This window comes from Balaenoptera acutorostrata, chromosome 14 (assembly GCF_949987535.1).
Source record: "Balaenoptera acutorostrata chromosome 14, mBalAcu1.1, whole genome shotgun sequence".
In the NCBI taxonomy this organism is placed as follows: domain Eukaryota; kingdom Metazoa; phylum Chordata; class Mammalia; order Artiodactyla; family Balaenopteridae; genus Balaenoptera; species Balaenoptera acutorostrata.
In genome coordinates this window covers 32,072,277-32,081,924 of record NC_080077.1, presented here as the reverse complement: position 1 = coordinate 32,081,924, position 9,648 = coordinate 32,072,277, and the positions used below count along the sequence as shown (strand labels likewise).

Here is a 9,648-nt window from a genome sequence, read left to right as displayed (position 1 = left end):
TGGTTGTATCAACATTGAAGATGTCAATACGTTGAGTCTCTTGTCTCTTAAGATGTCTTTCCCATCTTGCTCCTCTCACCCTCATATAAAGGTACTTTTAGAGTCTCCCCCATCAGGCTAGTGTCTCAGACATCCTCAGACTCACTTGAATTTTGGGTTTAACACAGCTTAGGATCAAGGTAGGGTCTTTACTACAGCTTCCAGTGAAGTTGGGCTTCAATCAATAGATTAGAAGAAATCAGAAATTTCTTTTTGGAAACTTTATTTTTTGTCAACCTTATTTTCATTTCCTGTTTAAGAGTCTGTGGAAGCCTTGGGAAAGATTATGTGACTCTGCTGTTCTTGAGTCCAAATTCCCAGGTAAAGAACTCATTTTGTCAGATTGATTTGTGTTTATTCTTAATGAAGCAATTATGAACAGAAACAATCTAATACTTGTACTTACCACGGCAGCTTCTGGGATAAACTATAAATGAAGGAAATATCAGTATCTACAAAAATAAACTATAGTGCTGGGGAAAGAAAAAAAGAGTCTGTGGTAGAACAGCTTAAGACCATTCAGTGGTTGTTCCTACCTACCCAGTGGCCTGAGCAGTAAGAACGGCAGACCAGTCTTCAGTGGCAGGCTGAGCGTTCCAGCCTTCAGCAGGGAGCTGCTGGATAGGCACAGGGGGCACATGCACGCCTTCAGACCAGTCTGCAACCTTAGGTTGTGTAGCAGTAAATTAGGGAGCTGGAGCAGTCCATTGACCCTGAAATTCCTCCTTGGTCACAGCCTTTTAATCAGTGGCTTACTATTCTATTGCAATCTCTTTAGGATCTCTGTAGAAGTAGAGATCAGGCATGACCTCCCATGAGTGTTCACGGGAGGTGGCATCACGCATGCGCAGAACTTCCCTGGCTGCCATCCACCACCCCTCCCTCTTGTTGTACTGGGTGGCAAGGTTTGCATAGCATGGAGGAGAGTCTATGTTACACAGAGCAACTGTAGGCGGGTCAACATAAGCGCCTGCATGAGAGGCTGGGGGGCAGCCCTGGGATCAGTAACCAGAGGAAATCTTGGCTCCCAGAAGCCTGCTGGGATCTGGCTGGTGAAGGTTCCAGGAGTGAAGCAGCCAGCAATAGGAGTAGTAGCAGTGGCAGCAGCAAACTTCAGCACTGTCTGCGGGCTGGTATTCCTGGAGGGTATGACACTGATGTTAGCCAGTTTCAATGGGCAACAGCGGCACGAGCTGCCAGCAGAAGCTTCTCCCAGGATCTCTTCAGATGTGTAATATAGATGCTATCATTTTTTCCTTTTGCAGATGTACTGTTCCATTTGGAAGTCAAGGTTGGTGCCACCTAAGTGGGTTCCTCCTTCATTTGCAGGACATCAAGGGCTCCCGACATTGTGAAAATTTCCCTTTAAGTTACAACAGGAACCCAGAACAACGCCATATGGACCTCTCTCTGGATAGCTTGGAAAGGCCAGAAAATTTAATTGAAACTGAGTGAAGACACGTCTATGAGAGGCTAAGTTGCTGTGGTCCACAATTGTAGTCTTTGGGACTCTACTTTGATTCAAGAAGTGAAAAATATTCACAGAGGTGGAAGGATAAGAATGTATTCTTTATACCAAAGACTTTAGATACCACTTCTCTCAGCTGAACTATTGAGTTATTGCAATTCCTCACTCCTGAAATGTTGTGTTTAGTTTTCTACTTAAACTGTTCACACTGGTGGAGAAAATCACGCAACTCACGGATCTTCAGCTGGACCTTTAGTTCTGCCTGGCAATTCTGGACTGCCCTAGTTATTTTTCTCTTTGCCATTGTCTATAATGACTACTCAAACCACCTATTCTGTGGCATCCTTCTTCACTTTCAGTAAATGATCTTGTTTTCTCCTTGCTCTGGATTTTCCCTCCTGCCTCTGTGGCAGCCATCCTCCATCAGTCAGCCTCACTGACCTCTGTATCTTCAGTTTCTCTCTTTGCTGGCTCATCCTCATTATCTAAACTTGCTCACAGAGTTCCTTTAGTAAAAGACAAAGAACAAAAGAATGAAACTGTTGCTTAGTCTTAGGTTTCCCTGCAGCTGCCTGGCTATTTCTACCTTTCCCTTCCAAATCAAGCATTTGTAAGCGTTGTGTCTATTTCTCTCCCCACTTCCTCACCTCTCTGCCATTTCTCTGCCCACCAAAGTCTGGGGTATGCCTCTTGCCTTTCCATAGCAACTGCTCCTTCTAGACAAATCCAATGGCAAGTTTTGGGTCCTCACCTCCATCCAGTGGCGTGTTTGACACTACTGACCCTCGGCTGTCCTCTCACCTGTCTGGGAACTCCTTCTAAATTTTCTCTGAGTGCGTCTCTCTGTTTGCCCAGTGTTTATACATCTACATTCTTTGAGGTTCTGCCTGGGACCTTTTCTCTCACTCTTTATTCTCTTTCTGGGTGAAGAATCTAATCCTGTGCCATCAATTACTGTCTTAAAAAAATCTAATAGTGTAATTGGAATCATTCTTATCTTTCCAGTTCCTCAAATTACATATCCAGGCTCCAAGTCTTTCAGAATCCTCACATCAGATCTTTGAGATCATTGCCATTGCCCCAAACCTACTTTAGATTCTTGTCATCTTTCACTAAACTTTTGAAGTTGACTTCCGGCTGGGCTACTGCATCTCATCTTGGTTCCCTCTAATCAACATCACAGTCAGAGATCTCTCTGAAACAGTCAGCCAACGTTTTCTGTTAAGGGCCAATAGTAATTACCTTAGAGAGAGCACTATGATCTCTGTTGCAACTATTCAAATCTACCTTTGTAGCACGACATCAGCCATAGACAATATGACAATAAATAGGCATAAATGTGATTTAATAAAACTAGTTATGAAACAGGCAGTGGACCAGATTTGGCTTCTGATGCATAGATTGCTGATCCCTGTTTTGAAATACAAACTTGAATACATCCTTCCCATTGCCTTTTTCTTTTTTTTAATTCACAGATTTTATTTTATTTTTAATTAATTAATTTATTTTTGGCTGCATTGGGTCTTTGTTGCTGCGCGCGGGCTTCTCATTGCAGTGGCTTCTCTTGTTGCAGAGCATGGGCTCTAGGCGTGCGGGCTTCAGTAGTTGTGGTACATGGGCTCAGTAGTTGTGGTGCACGGGCTTAGTTGCGCCACGGCATGTGGGATCTTCCCGGACCAGGGCCTGAACCCGCGTCCCCTGCATTGGCAGGAGGATTCTTAACCACCACGCCACCAGGGAAGCCCCCACTGCCTTTAGAATAAATTATAAGTTCTTGAAAACAGCTTACGAGCCAGGCCAAACTGCTTACCATCCGCCTCCATCACAAACTCAGCTCCAGCCATACTGGAAGGCTTGAATTTATTGCATTGTGTTTTGATCTGCAGCTAACCTATTAGGTCTATTGGGGGCTGATATTCCAAACCACACAAGCTTAAGAGGCATGAACTGACGTAGGTTTGAGTTATAGCTCTGTCCTCACTAAGATTGTGATATCTGGCAAGCCTCAATTTCTCCATTTATGAAAATAAATGGGGATACTTATATTATCCGGAATAAGAATATTATCTGCTTCTTACATAATTCAGTTGCTTAAAAACAAATGGCATAGTGAAGATGAAAAGTGCTCATAAACTGTAATGTGTTATGTAAATGTCCATGTTGCCTACATAGGCTTGGCCAGTCCCCACCTCTCCTTTTCCCCATCAGAGCATGTCAGCTGGGATCTCTCTGATCTTGATCTCTATATCTACCTGCTTTTTTGGCAGCATGGGTCAGCTTCAGCTCAGCAGGGCCCTGGAGGATTCAGGCCACCTGTCCTCTCCTCAGATCGACCCACTCGTTCCTTTGCAGAGCAGCCCACCTCACGTCCCTGCCCAGCCCCAAATCTGGTGATGGAAACCCTGGCCCAGACCCAGCCCGTTTCTGGAGCAATTTCTCACTCCCATGAGGGCTAATTAGAAATGACGTGTGTGTGTGTGTGTGTGTGTGTGTGTGTGTGTGTGTGTGTGTTGGGAGAGGTGGGGACAGACAAGGGAAGAGTTAGGCTACTCACTATATCTAGCCTCTCTTGTTTCATTGCTGTTCCAGGGAGGGGACAGTGCATTTCCAAATGCAGGAATTATAGACTGAGCACTTTGTAAGGAAAAGTATGTCACACCAGTGCATCTTAATGAATCATCTATGCCCTTTGTGAGCCTGGGGATTATTCCCACCTTTGCAGCACCAGAATATGGTCCATAATTTAACATCAAATGGGACTTTTAATTTTTATATTTACCTTTTTTTTTTTTAAAAAAAAAAGCTGCTTTATAGCTTCTAACTTTAGTTGTCTTCTTATTTAAAGATCCTCTGACTCATTCAGGCTTCTTAACCCACCTATTGAAATTTTCTGACAGGAATCAAAAGCACAGAGAACTAATCTTCCACATTCTTTAATGTTTTGAAGAAATAGCAGCCCTAACATCTGGGCACTGGGATCAATTACACAGGAGGACACTATAAAGAAGCAGCAAAGGAACAGAGCAGAGCAGTTTTGTTTTTTGTTTTCACTGTCTAGAATTAGAGCAAATTACTTTTTCATGATAGAGAACTAGAAAATGCACTTTAAAAAATATAGAAGATTCATTTTTTGGATTACAAAATTACTAAGAACATCATGACAGGCATTTACATACATAAATGTCATCTACTTTGAGTGGTGCCTTACAAGGAATCTTTTGTATATATATATAAAATCTTTTGTATATGTATAAATTGCATAGTATAACATTTTCACAAAAGAGGAAGTTCTGCAGGCATTTCTATAACTGATTTTCATTTCAGATTTGATTAGAAATCCATTTCATTGTCTTAATCTTTTTCTTTTCCTGTGTAAAAAAATTCCTTTATGTAAATTAATTAACTATACAAAAGCTTCTAGACCTTGCACATTATGGCAACTACTATATATACCCCAAATATTATGTTAAATGTTAAACTGCAAGAATAGAGCTACCCAATCTATTATTAGATTTCCTGGGCATCTCTTTAAGTTTTTGAATGAGTATAGAGAGGCTTCATTATGAAACAGATATAACAATTATAAACGTATTATACACACCTGACAACAGAGCCCCAAAATATATGAAGCAAAAATTGACAGAATTAAAGGGAGAAATAGTTCTACAATAATAGCTGAGTATGGACTTCCCTGGTGGCACAGTGGTTAAGAATCCGCCTGTCAATGCAGGGGACACGGGTTCGAGCCCTGGTCTGGGAAGATCCCACATGCCGTGGAGCAACTAAGCCTGCGTGACACAACTACTGAAGCCCACATGCCTAGAGCCCCTGCTCTGCAACAAGAGAAGCCACTGAGAAGCCCACCCATGGCAGCAAAGAGCAACCCCAGCTTGCTGAAACTAGAGAAAAGCCTGAGCGCAGCAACGAAGACCCAACGAAGCCAAAAAAAAAAAAAAAAAAAAAAAAAGCTGAGTGCTTCCATACCCTACTTTCTATAATGGACTGAACAACTAAACAGAAGATCAATAAGGAAATTGAAGATTTGAACAGCACTATAAACAAACTCTCCCTGAGAGACATATATAACACTCCACCCAAACAAGCAGAATACACATTTTTCTCAAGTGCATTTGGAACATTTTCTAAGATAGACCATATGTTAGAAAACAAAACAAGTCTCAATAAATATTTTAAGTTTGAAATCATCCAAAGTATCTTCTCTGATCACAATGGAATAAAACTAGAAATCAATAACAGAAGGAAAACTGGAAAATTCACAAATTTGAGGAAATCAAAGAAATACTCTTAGCACAATTCAACCCATAACAAGGATTACTGGATTTTTTTCCCTCAAGTCCACTTGGAAAACTGGAAAATGACTCTAATGGCCCAACTGGAGATTAGGTGCTATCCCTGAGCCTGTCAGTTGGGACCAAGGTAACTGGAGTAAGGAGAGGCTAATCCTCGTATAGACGCACAATGGGGTTTGGGTGATTTTCCAGGAACAGGAAAGGGACCTGATCAGACAATATGGTAGGTCCACCTTGCTGATAGTGGTTCACATAAAGTCAAAAGAGTTATAAAGAAATTAATATTTAAGATACACATGGGGAAGGGAGGCTGGTAAGATAAGGATCATCTATTGCTCAGCTGGGTGAGGGGAAGCTTTCACCTCTGTTGCCCAGGCAACATGAATCTCTGCATCTGGAAGTAGCAAGGGCCAGAGAACCTGAGAGTGGTTATCTCTGGCTTTCTAAGCCAAAGAGAATAGAGCAAAATGCGTCATTAGAACAACATTCCCTGAGCTAAACATTGAGAGCTGAAGTACAGAAAAACATCGGTCAAATAACCTAAGAAAGACATAAGATAGAGGCATAACTTAGACCAATGCCAGAGATCAGGCTGTTGCCCACAAAAGTACATATGCACGTTTCTAGAAACATATGAGAAGGGTAGGCTAAGTCCAATAGCGAGACTTGATGATTTTAAGAATATCTTTATTTCTTTATTCTAATTCTTTCATATATATTTAATTTCTTTTGTTCTTTGTCTCTGGAGGTGGAATGGAAGGAATGCTTCTGCATTCTAGGAACAAAGGTTTATATTGCAATTGTCTCTTAAAGGGGAAGACCTGGTAACAGGTGACAGTTCCCTTACCCACTTCAGGTCATCTCCCTGAGCATTGTTTGTGGTGTCCCTCTTTCAAAGGTGCTCATCTCCTTATCTGGATGCAGCAGAGAGGCAGGGAAAGCACCAAGAGCATGTCAGGGCACTGACAGGGGATGGGTGGTTCTCAAGGCAGAGCTTTCTTTTGTTCAGAAACTGCTGAGCTCAGCTCTGTTGCTGATAATTAACAGGCTCTTTACCCTTCTTCAGGGAGACCTACCTTTTTCTTCTTGCCCTTGGCAGTGACCAGTCATTCTTCTTTGACAGCTTAGTGAAATTTCTAGGAGAGAAAGGAGAAGAATAGCTCTCAGCAGATTCATGAGGAAATTCTTTTGTAAGGAGTTTAAATTAGGAACTACATTGACTTTAAATAGTGTTTGTCTCATTTTGAAAACTTAGTGAAATGTTTTCAAATATTTTAGATTCATTTAAGTTCACTTGATACATAAACTATGTGACAACTAAAAGAAACCTTCCTGAGTACTCTAAAAATATATTAAAAAAATTAACATTACAGTATTGAAGAAACTTGAATTTTGTTAAATGTCCTCAAACTGTACACAACCTTACTAAGATTTCATTTTGAAATCACAAGTTTAAATTAATTATTCAATTATTTATTTTAAATTGGAATTACAAGGCAGATTTCTTACTCTAATTGGCTAAATTCTTATAAACATAACAAATACGAAATATTAATAATACACAGATTCAATAACACAAATATTAATGCTATGGTTTTGATTACTTATACATTTTTATATTTAATTCTAAATCTTTACAGAATTGAAAAATGCTTAACTATCAAGGAGATATGTATGCCTTTGCAAACAATTTTGAAGGATATCTTCTCTGCCGGTTGAAATTCTGTAAGAGTGGAGGATTTCAGTTGAGACACTGATTGGATTCTTGTGGATGACATTGATGGGCCATTTTTTGACCTATTATATTAAGATCCTTTAAATAGGGTGGCCTGATGGCACTCGTGGTCCCTATTCCTGTGACTAGGTTGTATATTACCCAATTCTTTTATCTACTCACAGAGTATGAGACTCCCTTTCAGCAGTACATAAATTATTCTCTTATATCCTTTTTTTTTTTTCAGGGGGTTCTGGCTGAGGGATCTTGTACTGGCTACATATTTCTACATAATAAACGACTTCAAAACTTAGTGGCTTTTAAAAAAACTCTATTTTATTATATCTCACAATTTTGTGGGTCAGAAATTTGGCAGGAATCAGCTGGTTCATTCTTCTGTTCCATCAAGTGACCTCCATTAACACCACGTGGAAGAGAAAGATTATCCAGCTGAACCCTAGAGCATTCATGACCTACAAAACTGTGAAATCTAATAAAATGGTCTGAAAAGTCCAGAGAGGTTTTATTCCCATGTCTCATACTTTAGGAGAATGGCTGGAAGGCTGGGCTTAGTTGGGACTGCCAACTGAAGTGCTTACATGTGGTGTCTCTAGCAATGTGACCTTAGGGTAGTCAGACTTCTTACGTAGACTCTAAGGGCACTAAAAGCAAGTGTTCTTGTAAGCAAGGTGGAAGCTGCACGAGCTTTTGTGATCTAACCTCAGAAGTCACATAGGGGTCACTTGCCTCGAGACTTGACTATTTGAAGAGTCACAAGCCCCATCCATATTCAAGAAAAGGGGACATAGACACCCCTTTCTATGGCAGAAGTATCAACAAATACGTGACCACACTTTAAACCTGCCACAAAGCTATTAAAATAATTGAGGTCTTTTCCATTTAACTTGAAAGATCTTTGACTTTGATGTGCATTCTTTTCAAATACTTCCTGTATGTTACGAACGCATAGGTATTAAAACAATATCTGATTAAATTCTAGGTATATTGCATGGCATCTTCTCACAATCTGGTCATGACTTTGAAAGGTCTTTCTATTTGGTAAAATGACCTCAAAAGATCATTCTACTTGATGAAATCCTGTATAAGAAAATGTCTGTACTTTATTTGCTAATGAGCCACAGATGCCATCTCTTGAAATGAACTCAGAGGTGAAATGTCCTGGTCTTACACTAATGATTTTTTGAATTTTTCTAACTGATAAATGTGCTATGAAGAATATTTTATGTTCTTATATACTCAAATCAACAAATATAGAATGAGTATCTTCTGTAAGAGAAGTGCACATTAAAGAAAGGTTTGGATTTTATCAGGTGTAGATGGCTAGGAGTCATTCAAAATGAATGGGACAAGACAGCAATCTAGGGAAGACATTTTTGAGGATAGTGTGCTAAGAAAAGATGCAAGCAGGTCTGCAACCTGCTTCATTCAGTCGGACTTGCAGACCAAATTCCTTCTGTTGTCTTACTCTATCTGGTTAACTCCTACAGGGATCTTAATCTTGATTCCACTTTTTGGGTGATTATGTCCATTGCCCCTCATTGAAACAAGAATTGGTAGATGTTGAATAAATATTTGTTGACTGAATAAATAAACGGCCAATTTCAGAGAATTTAAATATAATAAATCAACTCTTCACACTAAAATTATAGTGCTCATAATTTAATTTTTCAGTGATCAGAAAGCATTTTAAGTTCTCACTAGTACCATTGGTAATCATTGTAAATAATCAGTTATCATTGCTTTTGCCTCTCAACTTATTTTGCTTTTCTGGGTATTTTAATTCCAGATAAAGAAGCACGTACTGTATTTCTCTCTAACTGTTTTTTTTATCTAAATAAGATGATAGAGAATCAGGACTCTAAGAATTCAGACTCACTGATAATACAAACCATCACCAGCTCTTTTCAGTGGCTACTGTAAAATATCCTTAGGAATAGAATCTTGTTTGGTTCCAGTGAAATGCCCTGAAGAATGCACAATGCTTGATGTGTGCTAAAGGCAAGATAATATTGCAAAGTTGCCATCCCCTAAATTCAGGTGGTTTTGATCTCACTCAGTTGTGTCCTATAATGTGGGTCTGGAGAGAGATCTGCTTG

At 39.8% G+C, this 9,648-nt stretch overlaps 1 pseudogene; it reads right to left on the bottom strand.

Annotated features, from left to right (window-relative positions):
* Window positions 1-548: 548 nt before the first annotated feature.
* On the bottom strand, window positions 549-1,389 carry LOC103008216 (40S ribosomal protein SA-like; annotated as a pseudogene).
* Window positions 1,390-9,648: the final 8,259 nt, after the last annotated feature.